Source organism: Pseudonaja textilis, chromosome Z (genome assembly GCF_049901715.1).
Source record: "Pseudonaja textilis isolate UNSWEBS1 chromosome Z, rPseTex1.2, whole genome shotgun sequence".
NCBI classification, from domain to species: Eukaryota; Metazoa; Chordata; class Lepidosauria; order Squamata; family Elapidae; genus Pseudonaja; species Pseudonaja textilis.
The window spans coordinates 111,533,172-111,555,512 of record NC_142008.1 but is presented as its reverse complement, the minus strand read 5'-3'; the positions used below and the strand labels follow the sequence as shown (position 1 = coordinate 111,555,512).

General features: G+C 36.6%; 1 pseudogene; it reads right to left on the bottom strand.

Annotated features, from left to right (window-relative positions):
* The window catches only part of LOC113453305 (olfactory receptor 5V1-like), a 104,772-nt pseudogene that overhangs the window by 31,030 nt on the left and 51,401 nt on the right, over positions 1–22,341 (bottom strand).

Sequence of the window (22,341 nt, the reverse complement as noted above, 5' to 3'; positions counted from 1 at the left end):
CACTAATCAACAATCAGCCTAATCAATTAATTATACTAATCCCTAATCACACTGGTCAATTAAATTAACTAAATCAGTAATTTTACTAATCACTTAAATTACATAAATCCAGTCATTCACAAGTATTATCAATCTGGAGACTTAATCATTGCTGCAATTATTTTTCAAGTCTTCTTTCTTTCAAATGAGATCACTTTCCAAAGCCGTCCATCTCATGAAGTACTTGATCAGCACATGTAAGTATCCCCTGTTACTCCTCCCTCCAGCTCCACTTCTTATTTTTACCTACACTGTATTATCTATGTTCCATTTTTCTGTTGAAATATTTCAGTTGCTAGTGGTCAGTATACTAATCCAGTGTCCATGGTTAGCCATTTTTAATTCCATAACTGGAAGAAAATCAGCTTGTTCAATCACTGGAGGTTAAATTGAGATAAATCAACTTTCTAGGACACTAAAAGGTTGAAAAATTCCAAAGCTTGGAGATCTCCCAAGCTTCTTCACACCTTCATCTCAACCAAAAATTAAAAACGCTAAGCCCTCTGATGTGTTTGAGAAATTGTTCTAGTTTTTACAATTCTTTTTTTTTTTTATTAACAAGTTTTATTGATTTTTTGAAAACAAACAAAACATAAAACATAAAAGTATAAAACCTCCTTTTTAAAAATTACTTATAAATTTTAACAAGGCAAATAAAGGATTATTTTTGAAAACATAGTTCCACATTATCACATTTCCATTTACACATATATATCTTTTCCAAACTTCTCATTGTTTCTCCCTTCACTTTTATTCAATTATATTTCTTTCTATCAAGGTTTTATTAATTCTCAATCAGTCATAAACACACAAAAATACAAAACATAAAAGAAGACATAAAAAAATAAAACCTCCTTAATTGTCATTTATACATGTCTTTTCCAAATTTCTCTCCCTTTAGTTTTATTCCTCCAAGGTTTTATTAATTCACAATCAAACATAACTAACCAAAACACAAAACATAAAACATAAGACTTCTTTTGAAAAGTGGCTTAGCCCGGGTTACAACTTTTTTACAGACCTAAATCAAATTCATGCTCACCTTATATATGCCATTCATATCTTATTAGCCATTTTATATTTTCTATATAACTTCTCCTTCTTTTCACTCTCTTAATTATGTTTTATTTATTTCATCTTATTTCAAAATCATTATGCTTGTATCTTTTGTCTGTTCTTTTCCAATCATCTATTTATCTCTTCTCTTTAGCAAAGAATTTCCCCTTTAATCACTTTTTAAACTGTGACGCCTTCCCTAAAAGTAAAACTTAAAATAATACATAATTTCCATCCTGATTCTGTGTAGTACATTCTACATATTACATCTTAAAATAAAAGAATAATAAACTTATAGTATAGTTAAGTATATAATTTCCATTCTAATTCTAATTAGTACATTATTTTAGAATAAGAAAATGAAATACTAAGTTTATAATAACAAATTAAAAACTATAACTAAACATTAATTCTTTTTACACATTCTCCTTAATATTTTATTAAATATTGAGATCTATCATTATTAAACATTTTAATATTTTATTAAATATTCCAATAGACTATTTCAAATGCAAATACTACAATACTATCTTATGTACCCTTGCAGAATCTTTCCTTAATTATACACTATCCATTATCCTTTATCTCTAAATAAAAAGTCTGTTTTTTGGCATCTTGTTCTAGCCCGTGGCATTTTTCCTTTTTCCCTCCCTTTCTTCTCTCCAGTCTGGTCTTTTTGCCCCCATCCTAACCTCCCCATTTTTAACTTTCCCTCTCTATTGTAATTCTCTTTTCAATTGCTTTCTAACATTGTACCTTTTTTTCCCACCCTATTTTTCTTTTTCTTGGTTGTTTTATTAAATCTTAAATTCTCATTTTTCCTTCCTCTCTTCCCCTTTTCTTTTCTGAATTGAGCTTTTAAGTCCATTAAAGATGGCTTCTTCCTTTTCTCTTATAGACAGATCACCATTTTGAACACAACATGCCAGATATTACAGTTGTCAAAAACTGAAAAGTACAATTTATTGATATTTCAGTACCAGGAGATGCCAGAGTCCAAGAAAAAGAACTTTCAGAACCTGGCCATCAAAACTGTGCAATTATGAAGGAAACACAATAATCACGCTAGTCAAATAATTTCACTAATCAACAATCAGCCTAATCAATTAATTATACTAATCCCTAATCACACTGGTCAATTAAATTAACTAAATCAGTAATTTTACTAATCACTTAAATTACATAAATCCAGTCATTCACAAGTATTATCAATCTGGAGACTTAATCATTGCTGCAATTATTTTTCAAGTCTTCTTTCTTTCAAATGAGATCACTTTCCAAAGCCGTCCATCTCATGAAGTACTTGATCAGCACATGTAAGTATCCCCCTGTTACTCCTCCTCCAGCTCCACTTCTTATTTTTACCTACACTGTATTATCTATGTTCCATTTTTCTGTTGAAATATTTCAGTTGCTAGTGGTCAGTATACTAATCCAGTGTCCATGGTTAGCCATTTTTAATTCCATAACTGGAAGAAAATCAGCTTGTTCAATCACTGGAGGTTAAATTGAGATAAATCAACTTTCTAGGACACTAAAAAGGTTGAAAAATTCAAAGCTTGGAGATCTCCCAAGCTTCTTCACATTTCATCTCAACCAAAAATTAAAACGCTAAGCCCTCTGATGTGTTTGAGAAATTGTTCTAGTTTTTACAATTCTTTTTTTTTATTAACAAGTTTTATTGATTTTTGAAAACAAACAAAACATAAAACATAAAAGTATAAAACCTCCTTTTTAAAAATTACTTATAAATTTTAACAAGGCAAATAAAGGATTATTTTTTAAAACATAGTTCCACATTATCACATTTCCATTTACACATATATATCTTTTCCAAACTTCTCATTGTTTCTCCCTTCACTTTTATTCAATTATATTTCTTTCTATCAAGGTTTTATTAATTCTCAATCAGTCATAAACACACAAAATACAAAACATAAAAGAAGACATAAAAAAATAAAACCTCCTTAATTGTCATTTATACATGTCTTTTCCAAATTTCTCTCCCTTTAGTTTTATTCCTCCAAGGTTTTATTAATTCACAATCAAACATAACTAACCAAAACACAAAACATAAAACATAAGACTTCTTTTGAAAAGTGGCTTAGCCCCGGGTTACAGCTTTTTTTACAGACCTAAATCAAATTCATGCTCACCTTATATGCCATTCATATCTTATTAACCATTTTATATTTTCTATATAACTTCTCCCTTCTTTTCACTCTCTTAATTATGTTTTATTTATTTCATCTTATTTCAAAATCATTATGCTTGTATCTTTTGTCTGTTCTTTTCCAATCATCTATTTATCTCTTCTCTTTAGCAAAGAATTTCCCCTTTAATCACTTTTAAACTGTGACGCCTTCCCCTAAAGTAAAACTTAAAATAATACATAATTTCCATCCTGATTCTGTGTAGTACATTCTACATATTACATCTTAAAATAAAAGAATAATAAACTTATAGTATAGTTAAGTATATAATTTCCATTCTAATTCTAATTAGTACATTATTTTAGAATAAGAAAATGAAATACTAAGTTTATAATAACAAATTAAACTATAACTAAACATTAATCTTTTTACACATTCTCCTTAATATTTTATTAAATATTGAGATCTATCATTATTAAACATTTTAATATTTTATTAAATATTCCAATAGACTATTTCAAATGCAAATACTACAATACTATCTTATGTACCCTTGCAGAATCTTTCCTTAATTATACACTATCCATTATCCTTTATCTCTAAATAAAAGTCTGTTTTTGGCATCTTGTTCTAGCCCGTGGCATTTTTTCCTTTTTCCCTCCCTTTCTTCTCCAGTCTGGTCTTTTTGCCCCCCATCCTAACCTCCCCATTTTTAACTTTCCCTCTCTATTGTAATTCTCTTTTCAATTGCTTTCTAACATTGTACCTTTTTTCACCCTATTTTTCTTTTTCTTGGTTGTTTTATTAAATCTTAAATTCTCATTTTTCCTTCCTCTCTTCCCCTTTTCTTTCTGAATTGAGCTTTTAAGTCCATTAAAGATGGCTTCTTCCTTTTCTCCTTCTTCTTCTCCTTCTCCTTCTTCCTCAAGTATTTGCTGGTACGTAGAAATCGCCATTTCTAAAAAGTAGAAGACAGCTCCCAAGGAATCCTTGCCATTTTGCTCTCTTTCTTTTAATTTTTCATATTACATTTTTAGTTCATCCACAGATAGTGCCATTGTAAATTTTTAAAAACAACCCAGATGTTTTCAATCTTAAAGTAATTTCCAAATGTCAAACTTATCAAACAATCCAAACAAACAAAAATTATTTCCTCTTCTTCTCTTTACAATTTTTCCTCAAGGGGCAAAATCCCAATTATATTTTGAAAGCCGTACTACAGTTAATTGATGGTCTTATAATCTTCAAGGCATCTCCTCCAACAAATTTTTAAAGATTTTTTTTTAGTCCTCTCCTTCCCACTTGTAACAAAGAGCTTATTTTTACCTTTAAAAAGCAGGTTTTTCTGTGCTCATTTGCTTTACCGTAAGGAAGGGGAGTGAATTTTCCTTCAGCACTTTCGCTGCTGTAACAACTTCTTTTGGAAACAAATGTATCAATCTGAAAGTCAGGTTTCCAGGGTGTTTTAAAAGTAACTTAATGTCCCGGTTCAGCCAAGAAAACTTCTCCTTCTGGCTCTTCCTCCTGCACAGTCTTATCTGGTTGAAGATTTCTTTGTGGCTGCCATTTCTGAAAGCCGCTCCACTGCCTCAGGAAAAAGGAGTCTAGCCAGCTGGGGAAAGGGGGTGCAATACCCCCAGACCCCTGCCTGTATCTCCTCTGTCTCCCGCTACCCCTTTGGGGTAGCGACAACCCCCAAAGACAGTTGGATCGGGGGTACCTCAGTGGCGAGCACAGCAGGGACCTGCAGAGAAGTGGATTCCTGCCACAACCGAAGCCTTACAACTGGAAGTCCTAGTTTTTACAATTCTGTGGTGGAAAAATGGAACTGACTTCCTGCTCTTAGAAAAAATTGGGCAAAATATAGACAGAACTGAAATCAAGTACTACCTTAGCATCCAAATTCATTCTGGAAGAGATATTTTATCATGAATTTAAAATATTAGGTACAGAAGAAGAATCTTAAATACAGAAGAAAGCAGGGTACAAATGCTTTCTCGGTTCGATTTTAGCCTACTGCTCCACCCTATCTATGATTCCCTATCATATAATCAAATTATCGTTTTCCAGATATTTGTTTTTGGGTCTAAGTATATATGTATGCATGTACAAACACACATATATGCACATACTAACTATGTATGTATTGTATATATGTGTCTGTATGACAGACAGTAGATATCTTCAGATGGTAGATATTTTAAATATCTGTGTGTATATATGTATATACACACACACATATATTTAAAATATTTACTGTCCAAATCTAAAGCAGAAGTATATTCATTCAGTTTATAATTCTCACTGAAGGTTCCTCACCCAAAATTACCAACACACTTTGGCTCTGGCGTTTGCTGTAAAGGACATCAATGAAAATTCTGGGATTTTGTCCAATGTTAGCCTCGGTTTCCACATCGCTACCAACTATCTTGAGGATTATACAACTTACCTTTTAGCAATGGAATTTCTATCTACAAATGATAAATTTATCCCAAATTACAAATGTAATGACCAGAGAAATGTGGTGGCCATCATTGGAGGACCCCAGACTAAAACCTGTCTCAATATGGCAACCACTCTGTGCAACTATACATTTCCCCAGGTGAGTAAAATATAGAGCAAGATGGAAAGTCCACAAGTGTATTATTTTCAAATGTTGAGTCCTGATAATCACTCCTATGAAAAGCATTCTGAAAGCAAAAAATATGCGTTATTTAATGATGAGGAAGTTAGTAGATATGAAGATTACGAAGAAAGGATTCTACTTTTTGCTTGATGAGCAGTACTAAATTTGCAGACATTATTTGGTAAAAATTTCATTTTTAGGAACTTGCCTGGAACACCCACTCAGGCCCAGTTAGTACATAAAGATATATGCATGATTCCTTTATATATATATTTTTTTAAAAAACTCTGGTTCTTCTGTCTTTTCCCCACTTAGATCACATTTGGATCACCACCCTTGACATATAATGACAATTCAGCACTTTTTGTAAAATGGATGTTCCCCGACGAGATCCACCAATTTAAAGAAATCTGGTACTTACTGTTGCATTTTGGATGGATCTGGGTTGGAATGATTTATCGGTTAGAGGAAGATAGAGAGAGGTTCATTCAAAAGAGTCTTTCCATGTTTTAAGAGAGAGGAATCTGCTTTGACTTTACAGAATGTATTCCCCAAATGATGTATGGTAATGAAGCTGCTGAAATGATGGAAGAAGCAGATAAATACAGTCATTGCTCTGATCTTGAATGCTGAAACTTCAAGCATAGTGCCACTGAGGATAATACTCGCTGGTTTAGATTCTGATTATATTCCAAAGAAGAGAAAAGCCAAAGTTTGGATCATGCCAGCTCAAATGTAATTCACCTCTATTCTAATGCAAAGACCATTGCCCATTGATTTTCTCCATGGTGCAATTTCCTTTGCACTTCATTCAAAAGAGCTAATAGGATTCCAACAATTTATGCAGACAAAAAACCCAATTTTTGAAAAAGACAATGGGTTTATTAGGGATTTCTGGAAAGATGTATTTGAATGCTCATTTTCTAGTGATCTTTCAAATGAGAATGCTGAAAGGATCTGCACCGGAGAAGAGAAGCTGGACACTCTTCCTAATTCTGTCTTTGAGGCCACCATGGGTGGACTTAGTTACAGCATCTACAATGCAGTCTATGCTGTGGCATATGGTCTGAGGGCCTTGCATGCCTCCCAACTCAAAGATGGTCGAAAATTTGATCCGAGGAGGCAGAAGCATTTCATTCAATCAACGTGGCAGATAACATTTGCTAATGCAAAATAAAGGATGATCAGGTATAAAAGTACTGGCTTTAAAGGACTGTGTAGTAGACTGGAGATAGATGATGTGGTATCTCTCCCCCTCTGTTGAGAGAGAGCTGATCAATTTTGGCATAGGGCCTCTTTGATCCCTCTTTCAAACCAGCAGTCTTCTCTGTCCAAAATGTGGACTTCGTTGACTTCAAAATTTGTCTTTTAAATGCAGACTGTAGATATCCTCATGGGTTTACTTTCTCATGTTGTGCCATGTTTATTTATTTTATTTGCTTTGTCAATTGCTTATAAGATAATAGGTATAAGTAAAAACCTAGTTGTTGTGATGACCCGTAGTCTCTCAAAATAACCCCAAACCTAAAACATACTTTAAAGTCCAGTAAGGCCTTCAACTTAACTTCACTGTTTTATTAGGCGCAGTTTAAAGTCACAAAGGCAAATAATGAGGCAAAAAGAAAACCAAAAAAACCTGCATTGATAAGCGTTCTGAAGCAAACCAAGATAACTAATCAAAAACTCCAGGAAAATAACCTGTATTTTTTCCATTTCCACCCCGGCAGATGAAATACAATTTCCCAAGAAGTCAATCATGGTTTGTGCAAACTGACACTTTTCACGTTTAGCAAACAGGTGGTTATCACGCAAATGTTGCAACACCAGCTGTCCATGTTGCCAATATTCCTGCAGGGAGTCTGAGTAAATAAAAATGTCATCTAAATAAATGACCATGATTTGATCCAACAAATCACAGAAAACATTGTGCATGAAATGCATGAACACAGCTGGGGCATTGGTTAATCCAAAAGACATCACAGTATACACAAAATGCCCGTACCTCATCCAGAAAACCATTTTCCATTTGTCCCCTGCCTGAATGTGAACCAGATTGTAGGCCCCACGCAAGTCCAACTTCGAAAAGATCTTAGCTTGACAAAGCTGCTCAATCAGTTCAGGGATGAGGTGAAGCGGGTACCGATTTGTCACTGTTATTGCAATCGACTTGCAGTAATCACAACACAAACGTAGCTCCCCTGATTTCTTTTTTACAAAAAGCAGCCAAAGGGGAGGTAGAAGGCCTGATACACCCTTTCCAGAGGTTCTTCTCAATAAAATCCCACAACACGGCCAACTCCGGTTCCGACAGGGAGTATATCCGAGCCACTGGCAATTTTGCATTGGGCAGCAAGTCGATTGGACAGTCATATGCCAGATACAGAGGCAACTGATCTGCTTCCTTCTCCCCAATCACATCAGCAAAACTCCGCAGGTAGATCCAGGTCCACAGGTGTAGCCACACTCCCTCCACAGGAGTGCAAGCAATAGTTGGCGCACTTCCTATCAAGGAACTGCACAGATCCAGACAACAAGGCAATCTGTGGATCATGGGCCTGTAACCACTCCAAACCCAGCACCACTGGGAAATGAGGCACTGCGGTAACATAGAACATGGTTTCCTCCACATGTTGCCCAATAGACATGCAAAGGGGTTTTGTTGCAGCAACCACAGGTCCCGAACGAAGGGGCCAACCATCAATCATCTCTACCATTACTGGCAGGAACACCTGTTGCTGAGGAATTAACCACTGCTCTTCAAAACGAGCATCCATGAAATTGGCTGTGGCCCCTGAGTTGACCAAGGCTTGGATCTCCACTGCTCCTACACCAGGCATGAGCATACTTGCTTTCAGCACAAGATGCTTCACCACTAACAGTTGTGGTGGAGATGTCAAAGGTGGCGAGAATGGCAAGGTTGGTAAAGATGACGGGCCTAAGGACTTTACACCCTGACCTACAGAACCCCATAGGCCGAGCGATGTTCATTTCCTGCCACCATAGCCATCGCTGTTGTGGATTTCTTAACAGGACACTTGGCTGAAAAATGGCACTCGATTGCCACAATAGAGGCATAAACCATCACGATAATCTCTCTCCTTTTCTACTTGAGTCAGGTGAGGGCGGCCAGCCCCCAACTACATGGGTTCCTCCAAAGGCACTTCCACCAAGGGCGCCGACTGCTGGAAACAGATATGGTCTCTGTCCATCATCGCACCCGTCACTGTTGAAATCTAGCATCGATAGGAAGACACAGATGCATGAGCTCGTGAAGGGTGCGAGGGCATTCAGTGTGCGCCAACTCATCCAGGAGCTCCAATGACTAACCCTCCTGGAACTGGTGTAATGGTGCTGCCTCATTCCATTGTATAACCTCAGCAACCACCCAAAAACCAGCAATATAATCTATGAGTGAGCCACGTCCCTGCTTCAACTCTCTCAAATGTCTGTTTGCTCTTTGGCTTCTATTAGGGTCCTCAAACATGGCCTGAAACTGATGGCAAAACTTGGCGTAATTGTCCAACACCTGGTAGGGCTGGGTCAGCAGAGGCATCACCCAACATGCTGCACTGCCTGACAACAAACTAATCAAAAACCCCACCTTATCCCAGACAGTGGGAAAGTCCTCAGGCTGAAGGCTCATGCAAAGCTGGCACTGCCCAAAAAATGCTGGAAATTGGGCTAGCGAACCATCAAATTTATCTGGCACTGCCAATGGGCATTTTTGGCATGGCCGGGCAGCTTGCATTTGTGCCACCTGTGCAATCAAAAGAGCCACTTGCTGGGGCAATCTCTGCTCTGAGCTGATCCATGGTCACCCCCAAAAAAGCAAAAATAAGTTGAAGGGGTGGCTGGAATCAAAATGTGATGACCCGTAGTCTCTCAAAATAACCCAAAACATACATTAAAGTCCGGTAATGCCTTCAACTTAACTTCACTGTTTATTAGGCACAGTTTAAAGTCACCAAAGTAAATAATGAGGCAAAAAGAAATGAAAAAAACCCGCAATGATAAGACTTCTGAAGCAAGCCAAGATAACTAATCATAGACTCCAGGAAAGTAACCGAGGAGAGTCCATGGGAAGAATGACAGCAAAGATAAACCTCTTTCAAAGTAAACACTAAACTTTCACTCCAGCAATTCTGACTATGCAGTTACAAACTTATATACATAGCTCCCAGCTGCAAACCATGAGGAGGATCATGGTAATCTCCTCCTTTAGACCTCGCTTTTCCCTGATCCTCTCCTCCCTGCATGACCTGGGATGGATAGGGGATGGGCCTGGATCCTCCTCTGACTGTTCAGCTGGCCTCTGCCTTCCCCAACCTCCTCCACCACATCTGGAGCCACACTCCCACTCCCTGTTGGCTGTTCCTCCTCTTCCTCAGAGTCAGTCTCCACCAGGGGCATGGCAGTTATGAATACATGGAAACATATAAGAAAAATAAAAGAAACAATAGGACAGGGATGGTAGGTATGTTGGTGCGCTTATGCACGCCCCCTACAGACCTCTTAGGAAAGGAGTGAGGTCAATTGTAGAAAGTCTAAGGTTAAAGTTTTTGGGGAAGAAACCACAGAGTCAGGTAGAGTATTCCAGACATTGACTACTCTGTTGCTGAAGTCGTATTTCCTGCAATCAAGTCTGGTGCCTTTTACCTTGAGTTTGTATCTGTTGTGTGCTCTTGTATTGTTATGGTTAAAGCTGGTAGGACATTACAATATATAATTTTATGTACTATACTTTGATCAGACTGAAGGCAATGTAGTTCTAGGTTGATTAGGTCTAGAATTTCAAGTCTGGTGGCATAAGGTATTCTGCAACAAGCAGTGGAGTGGAGAACTCTTCTTGTGAAATATTTCTGGACTTTCTCAACTGTGCTAATATCAGATACGTAATGTGGGTTCTGGACTGATGAGCTGTATTCGAGTATTGGTCTAGCAAATTTTTGTATGCTCTAGTTAGTAGTGTGATATTACCAGAGTAAAAGCTACATAAGATTAGGTTAACAACTCTTAATGCCTTTTTGGCTATCATTAGAGATGACAGAGATAAGTACTCCAAAATCCCTGACAGAGCTTGGATCATCAACAAGGTTTTGACTATTCAGCCTGTATTTTATTTTCTGATTTTTTTTTTGCCAATATGTAAGACAGAGCATTTATTTGTTGAGATTTGAAGTTGCCATTATTAGAGAGTAGGTTGTTTGTCTCTAAGTGGAGGATAATGTATTGGTTAGTAATTGATTCCATGACTTTACTGGTGATGCAGCATAAAGAGATTGGTCTGTAATTTTCAACTAGGCTGGGGTCTCCCTTTTTGAAGATGAGAATGACTGTGGCTTGTGACCATAGATTTGGCAAGGAGCTGGTCCTGAAAGATTTGTCGAAGATTATGCTTAGAGGTTCACTTATGGCAGTGAATAGCGTTTTTAAGAAGTAGGCACATATTCCATCCGGTCCAATAGATAGAGATGGTTTTAGATTGCATAGTGCTTTTTCAACATTGTCTACTGTAAAATGTATTAGATCATTTTTGTAAAAAAGTTTTTATTTTTTACAACAAACATACAAAAAAATACATAAAACCCTCTTTCAATTATATACATACAGTGTGTCAGTTGGTTACAATCTCTTGTGCTATCCTTTTCTTACAATTACTCACAAGTTATACAAATTCTCACCTTATCAATCTAGCTTGTGCTTATGTAATATCAATTATTAAACATTCATTTGACTAAACTATTTTTCCATCATTTTATATGAGATATTCTAATTTTAATTATGATTTAATCATACATTTATCCAATTGTTATATATTGTATATTGTATTCTATATCAATCTATTAACTTTTATTGTAAGGCTTACTAAGCTATTTCTTTATCATGTCTTTTTATCTAACCATTGATAAAATAAATCCCATATCATATAAAACTGTTTATCCTCTTGTCCTCTAATTTCAAATGTCAATTTACTCATTTTGTCCATGATTTTCTTAATAATTTCCTCCTGCATAGGTATTTTTTCATTTTTCCAGTTCTTAGAAAATACAATTCTAGCCGCTGTTAAAACATTTACAATCGGAGGGCAGAGCTGACATCGTGACGATACGGAATGCAATCTTGGAGGTCTTAGATTGCAGCCGATATCTTTGCCTCTGGACAGTCCCAATGGACCTAAACCATCCCGAAGAGACAGTGAAAGTGAAGAGCGCATCTTGCCGATCCCAGGGACACCGCAAAGTCCCTGGTTGATCCAGGAGAAGCCCTTCTTGCCGGCGACAGAGAGGCAGCCATTAAAGCTGCTGAAGTTTGGACAGCTCCGTTCGGAAGAGACTTGTAAGAGAAATAGTGTCGGTTTGGTGAGAACTTTTTTTATTATTATTTTAAGATTTAAAGGGACACCCTAAGGAAAAGAAGAAATCTGTAAAAGATTTTTTTTTTGAAAACAATTTTATTAATTTTTAAAGCAAACAAAACAAACAAACCATAAAAACATCCAGCTTTCTTTCATAAATATACAAACAGTGCGTCGGTTGGTTTACCAGTTTTTGTGCATTCATTTCGTAGTCTCGATTACAGTTACATTACATAATAACTCATATTATCAATCCAAAATTATATATCCTAGTATCACTATTAAACAATCATTTGACTATAATTTTATTCATTCATACTTTACGAGATAACTATAATTTACGTAATTTATTTTATAACAAATCATATAATCATACCAAATCTATCCTGAAGACATTTTATAAATGTGATATCAAATAAAAAAGAAAAAAAATCTTTATATATTCATTATTATCTAAAATTCTAAATATTCTATTATTGTATTTTATCATCCAACCATTGATAGAAGAGGTCCCAAATTTTATAAAATTGTTTATCCTCTTGTTCACTAATTTCAAATGTCAATTTACTCATTTCAGCACATTCCAATATTTTCTTAATAATTTCTTCCTGCAATGGTATTTTCTCATTTTTCCAGTTTTTAGCAAATACAATCAGGTATTTCAAATCTTTATTATATGCATCAGGTAAGATTCATGTCAGCCTCAAGATCTTTTCCACACTTTTTCTGCTGCTATGCTCACTGCTCTCTTTCTTTCTTTCTTTCTTTCTTTCTTTCTTTCTTTCTTTCTTTCTTTCTTTCTTTTTTTCTTTCAGCTGTCATTAGTAATGGGGGAGGGCGGACTTGGAGGGGAAGAAAGTTGGAGGTGTTACATTCCTGTGCTGTGGGTAAGAAGGAGGAGGAGGAGTATAAATTCTTGTCTTTAAGTTTCTATTTCCTTGCCTAGCTTTCTTTCCTTTTGCACAGCTGCGAAGTTTTATCAAAATATGTCAAGGTCAAGGAAAGAGGCCTCATCATCACCTGAAGATGCCCAAATGATCATATTCAGAACTTTTAATTGGAAGAGTCTTCTGGACTTTGGGGGGTGGGAACAATTCCATTCCTTTGTATATGTGATCTGTGCACCAAATTCTTTAGATTCAGAATCTTCCCTGTAGTTTCCACTTTGAAATTTAGTAAAAGAGAAAACTTTGCTCTAACAATTGGAGTCTGAGTGTTTCTTTCCTGGGTTTTGAATGGAGCACAGACTGACAATTCCCAATAGAAAGATCTCTGGTTTCAAATCTATGTGTTTCTTTGTCATTTTTTCCAACCACATGCAAATTTTAGTCCAGTATTTTCTAGCATCCTCGCAAGTCCACCACATATGGTAATATGAGCCAGGTATCTGATGACATTTCCAGCATTTTTCAGATTTATTCTGGAACATTCTTGCTATTCTTGTCGGGGGAAAGTGCCACCTGTAAAACATCTTATACAGATTTTCTTTATAAGCTGTTGACATAGTCATTTTATAATTTTGAGACCACAATTTTTGCCATTTCTCTAAATCAATCCCATATCCAAAATTCTTCCCCCAAGCAATCATAGTTTCTTCGACTTGTTCTTCCTATAATTTAATTTCCAGTAAATAACCATATAATTTGTTAATCACCTTTTCATCAGTACCTGTCAAGATCTTATCTAAATCAGTCAATTTATCATGAAATCCCCCTGTTTTAAAATCTTCATCATACCTTGAATGTATTTGCGCATATGAAAACCAATTCATCTTTATACCTTGTTCCTCTAAATTTTGCATCGATTTAAGTTCACCTTTTTCATCCAGTATTTCCCCATATCTAATTGTTTGTTCCTTCTTATAAATTATAGGATAGGAGAATGCTTCAATAGTCGATAACCAAACTGGAATTTTTAAATAACATTTTCTTTTGATCTTCTTCCAATTTAACCACAAAGACTCCCATATATAATGTCTTCTAAAATACCCCTGCGTTTTAGCTCCCTTATACCATAGAAAGGCATGCCAGCCCAACAACAAATCATGACCTTCTGATGTCAACAATCTAGTCTTTTTTAGTGTTATCCATTCCTTGGCCCACATCAGATTTGCAGCTTCATAATACAACTCCCAATCAGGCAAACAAAAACCTCCTCTAATTCTGGCATCTTGTAAAAGTTTTAACTTTATTCTCACTTTCTTACCTTGCCATATGTACTTCAACACAATTTTATTTAACTCTTCAAAATAGTCCTTTCCAAGCCTGATTGGTATTGTTTGAAACAAGTATAAGATTCTGGGTGGGATATTCATCTTGATTGTTAAGATTTTCCCTATTAGTAATAGTTGTAGATTTTCCCATTTCTTCAAGTCTAACGCTATCTGTTGTTTAAGTTTAATATAATTGTTCTCTTTTAATGTACTGCATCTTCGTGTCAAGTATATCCCCAAATACTTGACCTTGTTGGTGACTTGAATTTTCAATAGGTCTACCAATTCTTCTCTTTGTCTTAGTAACATATCCTTTGTCAAAATCTTTGTTTTATCTTTATTTATTTTCAAACCAGCCACCTCACCTTATGTCTCTATCTTTTCCAATAATTTTGGAGCTGTTTCTAAAGGGTCTTCCAAAATACAGGCCAGATCATCCACAGAGGCTTGCAATTTAAATTCTTCCTTTTTAATTTTCATTCCTTTTATGCTTTTATCATCTCTAATATTTCTATTCAACACTTCCAAAGTCAATACAAATAGTAAAGGTGATAGAGGGCATCCTTGTCTTGTACCTTTTCTTATATTAATAGAATCTGTGAATTCTCCCTCTATCATTACCTTTGCCGTTTGCTTATGGTACATGGCTTCTATTGCTTGGATAAATTTTCTAGCAAAACCCATCTGTTCCAGTAATCATAACATAAATCTCCAATTCACATTATCAAATGCCTTTTGGGCATCTAAGAATATCAAAGCCATTTGTTTTTCGGGATGTGCCTCATAATATTCCAAAGTGTCCAGGATTACTCTCATATTGTCTTTGATTTGTCTCTTTGGCAGAAATCCATTTTGGTCAGGATGAATAAAGTTCTCTAAGTATTTTTTTAAGTCTTTCTGCCAAAATTGAAGCAAATATTTTATAGTCTGCATTTAGTAAAGAAATAGGTCTATAATTCTTAATTTGGAATGAATCAGCCTCCTCTTTTGGAATAAGTGTAATACAAGCTTCTGACCATGTTTTGGTATCATCTTCTTTAACATAACTTCATTCATGACTTCTAGCAGTGGAATTCTTTTAATGTTTTATAAAATTCTGCTGGAAGCCCATCTGGACCTGGTGCTTTCCCATTATTTTGCTTCTTAAGTGCTTCAGTTAATTCCATCATTGTTATATTACTTTCTAACATTTTTTCAGTCTCTTTAGGTATCTTAGGTAGATTAGCATTCTGTAGATACTGTTTGACTTTTTCCTCATCAATATTCTCTTGCTTAAATAGTTGTCTATAAAACCTCGAACAATTTCCTTTTTCTCTTTATTACCATAGCAAACCTGGCCTTGGTCATCTATTAATTGTGATATTTTCCTTGATTCTTTCTCCTTTCTCAATTTGTATGCTAACCCTCTGCCTGGTTTATTTGCATCTTCAAAATAGTTCTGTTTTGGCCCATTTTATGTTTGATTATGTCCAGTTTTAGTTTCATGTCTTTTTTCTGTGGCTTTTTCTGTAGTTCTTTTTCAAGTCTTTTATACTCATCTTCTAAAACTTTTTCCTGATATTCTTTTTTTCTTATATAGTCTATTATCAAGCTTATGCCTTCATTGTGCCCCAGACATTCTGAATTGAAGTATCTTCTTTTTTATTTTCTCTAAAGAAAAAGGCCAATTCTTTCTCCATCCATTGTGTAAAATCTTTTTCCTTTAAAATAGTACTATTTAACGTCCATCTCGATCTTTTTTTTTTGTCCTTTCCATTTAATTGTCATTGGATTGTGGTCTGCCCAAGTACTTGTTTCAATGTTTGCTTCTTGAACGTTAGATATTAGTTCTGTCGAGATCCATATCATATCTAATCTGGACCATGATAAATGTCTATTTGAATAAAAAGTATGTTGCTTAGTTTTAGCATTTCTTTCTCTCCATATATCTTTTAAATTTAATTCATCTGTCATTTTAAAAAAGGATTTAGGGAGGGTCTTTCTGTTTTGCTTTGTTATTGTTGCTGTATAGTCCAGGTTATTGTCCACAATTCCATTAAATTCTCCCATCATAACTCTATTGACATAGTCCAGTCCAATTATTTTCATGTGTAATTTTTTGTACAATTCTTCTTGTTTATCGTTCGGAGCATAAATTGCAATGAGGAGTATTTTTATATTATTATCCATTATTTCCACCATTAATACTCTCCCATCTTCATCAGTATAAATCAATTTTGCTGGGATAGCCTCTTTAATGTATAAAACCACTCCTCTTTTCTTACATTGCGTCAAAGAAGTAAATATTTTCCCTAATTTTGGCTGTACCAACAATTGTTCATATGGTTTTTTCATATGTACTTCTTGTAAGCAAATTATATCAAATTTTAATTTCTCTAATTTGTAAAAAAAATTTCCTTCTTTTAACAGCTAAATTAAGTCCATTTATATTCATTGTTATCAGTTTTTTCTCTTCCATGGTTATATCTTGTAATTAGGTTTGGCAGCTCTCGTAGATCTTGGTTCACATTGTTCATTGATCTCCATCTGTCCACCTACTGCACCTTCCTCTTTTTCAGTCCCCATTTAATCCTCTTGGAATTCAAATAGTAAGACCACTTTTTCTGTCTCTTCCTCTCTCCTTCCAAAAAAATCTGTGTAGAAAAGTTCTCCTTTCTCAATCGAATCAATTCTATGTCTCTGTTCTTGCCATGTAAACATTAGTCCTTCTGGAATCAACCATCTGTAATTCACCTCCTTTTTCAGTAACATTTTAGTGAGGAATCGATATTCTCTTCTCATCTCTCTTACTCTTCTAGGTATTTGTTTTAAAACCAACATCTCCTTGCCTTTATATTTCAACGTCTTCTCTCTTGCCACTTGTAATATTTGTGTTTTAATGGATTTTTTTTGTAAATCTGATGTGAACTTCTCTTGGTAAGTTGCTTCTCATCGCATATCTTGTAAAGACTCGGTATACCTCATCTACTCCACCCATCATCTTTTCCTCTGTTATTTCCAAGGCTTCAGCGAGAATTTCTATCATTATCGCAGCTTTTGACCTTTTTCTTCCTCTATATTTTGAAATCTGAGATAGAATTCTGACCTTCCATCTTCTACTGCAGCATCCCACTTTTATCTTGTTCAACCACTGTTAGTCTGCTGTCAATATTTCCAATCCTCTCCTCTCTTTGTTTATCTTCTTCAATTTTTTGGAATCTTTCATCATATTTCACAACCATTTGTTGAATATTTTCATTTTTTTCATCAGTCTTGCCTGTTCTTTGTTCAATAATCTCTGTTCTTTGTTCAATATTCTCTATTCTCTTTTCAATTGTATCTGATTTTGTTTTAATGTCTTTAATGGAAAACTTAATGTCTTGGATTCCTTGCATAATCATCTAGAGTCACTTTTTCTTGTTCTTTATCTTGCTTTAACATTGTCTGAATTAAGTGTTGACCTCCAGATGGTGGGGAGGTGGAAGTAGAAGTTGAGTCACCAGAAGGTATGAGTTTCCTACTCATTTTGAATGTCGAAATCTTCAAATTCAAGTAGCCAATTATAATCCAAAATGGGGGGTAGAGGTGATAAAAGATAAAAAGCCCAATAAAAGGAAATAAAAATTCTTCAGGTTTTTCAAGACCTTAATCCAATTATAAAATGGTCGGTTGTAATCAAAGGTAAAAAATGAAAAAAGAAAAAAGAAAAAGCCCAATAATAATTAAAAAAATGAGAGAGAAAATTTATTCAGGTTCTTCACACCTTAATCCAATTGAGAGGTCTCAAAAGTGAAAAATAAAAAAACAAAGAAAAACCATAAAGATGAACCAAAAATATGAATGGCAAAAAAGAAAATCCCAACAGAAAAAGAAAAAGGAGAGATTCTGAGGCTTTCCCTTTAAAACAGAAGGCAAAAATAAAAATATTACAAAAATAAAGATTTTTTTTTCTTTTAAGGAGAAAAAAAAGGAAAAGAGTACAGTAAAACTGGTAAGGAGGGGTGGCACAGCTAAAAATAAAATAAAAAAAGAACCCACTGCACTTTGTTTAATTATCCAAGGCTCTTATTAAAAGTCTCTTCTCCACAAGCTTCAAAGCCAAACTTCAATTGTTGATAGAAGTCCAGAAGAACACCTGTAACAACACTCTCATGTTCTTCCCTCTATCTTATCAAGTTGCAATGTCCTTGAAAGAGGAATCTTTCACAGTTCTCTCAACTTCAAGTAAAATATTTTCAAGCCTTTAGTTGGCCGTGTTACAAAGTTTCTTTGTTCTCACTTCCCCCCTCCTTTCCCAGATAGAACATAATAGAAGTTTAAAAAGGAAAGAATATATATATATATATATATATATATATATATATATATATATATATATATATATATATATATATATATATATATATATATCTTTGGTTGTTCGGGTTTTCTCCGCGTAAGATTCAAGTATCTAGGCAACGTTTCGATGAAGTCTCATTCATCATCTTCAGGCTTCTGTCTCCAGCTCTGTGCTTCTCAGAGTAATGGAGATTGCAGCTGCTTCCTCCTTTTAACTGCCAGTGGGGTGGAACTTGATTGGGTGGGGGCTTGGCTGTGTTCTGATTGGGTGGGGGTGTTCTCATTGGTAGGGGTTTGGCTGTGTTCTGATTGGTTGGGGGTTAGCCGTGTTCTGATTGGTTGGAGGCGTGTTCTGTTCAGGAGGGGGCTTGGTTGTGCTCAGGTTAGTTTTAGTTGCTGGGGGATTTGAGCTGGAGAGTTGTGATCTTGCTGTTTGGCTTCTAGTTCGTGGTCCTGCTGCATCTTCATAGTGGGTGTCAGTTTGCTTCATGTATGGCTCAGAGGGGTTTGAAGTGGGTAGTGATGCAGCTGCAGTGCAGCTTCTGGTCCATGGTCGTTTCTCATTTTCTGAATGGGTGGGAGTCTGTTTTCTACATGGAAGTGTGGTGGTGGCATCTTGTGTGGCTCTCATGGGTGTGGGTCCAGTGTCCTTCTTCATGTTAGGTACTCGTCTGTTCATGAGGGCGGGTTTCCAAATGGCTGGAAGGCGGGAGGTGTCATCTCGTTTGTTCATGCTGTGTGGGCGTTTTCTATCTCTATGGCTTCTCTGATTATTCTGCTGTTGAAGTGTTCGGTTTTGGCGATAGTTCTGGTATTTTTAAAATCAATTTCATGTCCTGTGGCTTTGAGGTGTTGGACCAGGGAAGAGGTCGTTTCTTCTTTTTGATTGAGTTCTTATGTTCTTCAATGCGTGCACTTATTCTTCTGTTAGTTTGTCCAATGTATGTGTTAGGGCAGGCAGTGCAGGGGATTTCGTATACTCCTTGGTTTTCTAATTCGATTTTGTCTTTGGGGTTTCTTAGGATGGTGGATATTTTTTGTTTGTGCAGAATGCTGTTTTGATGTTGTGTTTTTGGAGGATCTTGCTAATTTTGCCTGTAGTGCCTTTTATATATGGGAGGAGGGCTTTTCCGTTTTCTTGTTCTCTGTCTTGGATTTTGGTAGGGGCTTCTTTTTTGGATTAGGTGGGTAATCTTCTTTCTTTGGAATCCATTGGCTGTAAGTACGTTGGTGAGAGTGTGTAGTTCGGTTTTTTGGTGTTGTTCATCGGCTAAGCATTTTGTTCTGGAGATGAGTGTCTTGGCTACGGAATTGATCTGTGCTGGGTGGTGGTGTGAGAGAGCATGTAGATAGCGGTTAGTATGTGTTTTCTTCTGGTAGATGGTGTGTCCTAGGGAGCCATCGGATCTTTTGTATACCAAGACATCCAGGAAGGGAAGTTGATTGTTGGCTTCTGTTTCCATGGTGAATTGTATTTTGGGGTGTAGACTGTTGAGGTATGTGAGGAAGTTGTTCAGTTTTTCTTTCCCGTGTGGCCAGATTATGAAGGTGTCATCTACGTATCTGAGCCAGAGTTTGGGTTTGTGGTCGTATTTTTCTAGAGCTTGTGTTTCAAAGTGTTCCATGTAGAGGTTTGCGATGACAGGTGAGAGGGGTGATCCCATAGGTGCTCCTTCTATTTGTTTGTATTTTTGTCCATTGTAGGTGAAGTAAGTATTGGATAGGCAGTGGTTGGTTAGATCTAGGATGTGCTTGGGGGTTGTATTTGTTTTGGATGGCTGTCAAGGCTTCTTTTATTGGCACTTGGGTGAAGAGGGATATGACATCGAAGCTTACTAGTAGGTCGCTAGGTTGTAAGTTTTGTTTCTTTATGATCTCGATGAACTGGAATGAGTTTCTTACGTGTGAGTTGATGGATTCTGCATAGGGTTGTAGTTGTTTGGCAAGAAATTTGGCCAGGTTTTGTAGAGGTGAGCCTATGGAGCTGACTATTGGTCTGAGTGGGGTTCCTTCTTTGTGTATTTTGGGGAGACCATAAAGCTTGGGGCATCTGGATGATTTTTCTCTGGGTATGATTCCTTGCTGGATTTCTTCACTGATGGGGAGGCTTTTATTTTGGATTTGGTAGTTTTTCTAGGTAGGTGGTGGGGTCTGTCTTTAGGGGTTTGTATGTGGGGTCTTGGAGTAGGTTGGTTAGCTTGGTTTGGTAGTCAGATGTGTTCATTACCACTGTCGCATTGCCCTTGTCTGCTGGTAGGATTATTATGCTGGTGTCTTCTTTCAGGTTAAGTAGTGCAGTTTGTTCTTCTTTGGATAAGTTGCTTTTGGGTGGTTTGCTAGTGCAGAGGATGTTGGTGATTTCGAGTCTGATTTTGTTAGCATCATCAGGGTTGGTTTTGGTCAGGCTGGTTTCAACTCCACATATGATGGTTTCTGTGGGGATGTGTTTGGGAGCGACAGCAAAGTTGAATCCTTTGAGAGGATCTTGGTTTCAGCTTCAGTGAGGATCTTGTCTGAGATGTTGTGCACTGTTTGTTTCATGTGTGGCTGTGGGGGAGGAGTTGGTTTCTGGCATTGTTGTAGTTTCCTGAGTTTGTTGGTCTGTGTGTCTGTCTTGAGGATGGTCTGTGTTTCGGCTCTCCAGACAGCGAGTTGTTTGGATTTGTCCCAAAGTAGAGGGTGAATCTTGTTGCTGAGTCTGAGGTGGAGTGTGAGGAGATCTTTGTTGATTTGGTCTAGGAGAAACCTTTTGTGTGAAGTTCATTTCTAATTAGGGCCAGTTCTGTTCTTTTAAGGATGCGTTTGGTGGCTGCTCTGTTGGTGTGGAATTTCAATTGGAAGCTTGTGGGAATTAAATTTTGATCTCGGCAGTTGCATAGGAATGCAAGGTCACATAAAATGGAGGCTCTTTGGACTTCAAGTTTTCATAAGTCCTGGTCAGATGGTGGGTTTCCTCCCGTGAGAGGTGCAATATTTGTTTCTGAGGTTCTCGCGGGTATTTATATGTAGATCTTTGGTTGTTCGGGTTTTCTCCGCGTAAGATTCGAAGTATCTAGGCAGCGTTTCGATGAAGTCTCATTCATCATCTTCAGGCTTCTGTCTCAGCTCTGTGCTTCTCAGAGTAATGGAGATTGCAGCTGCTTCCTCCTTTTAACTGCCAGTGGGGGTGGAACTTGATTGGGTGGGGGCTTGGCTGTGTTCTGATTGGGTGAGGGGTGTTCTCATTGGTAGGGGTTTGGCTGTGTTCTGATTGGTTGGGGGTTAGCCGTGTTCTGATTGGTTGGAGCGTGTTCTGTTCAGGAGGGGCTTGGTTGTGCTCAGGTTAGTTTTAGTTGCTGGGGGATTTGAGCTGGAGAGTTGTGATCTTGCTGTTTGGCTTCTAGTTCGTGGTCCTGCTGCATCTTCATAGTGGGTGTCAGTTTGCTTCATGTATGGCTCAGAGGGTTTGAAGTGGGTAGTGATGCAGCTGCCGTGCCTGACCATGGACCAGAAGCTGCACGGCAGCTGCATCACTACCCACTTCAAACCCCTCCGAGCCATACATGAAGCAAACCGACATCCACTATGAAGATGCAGCACGACA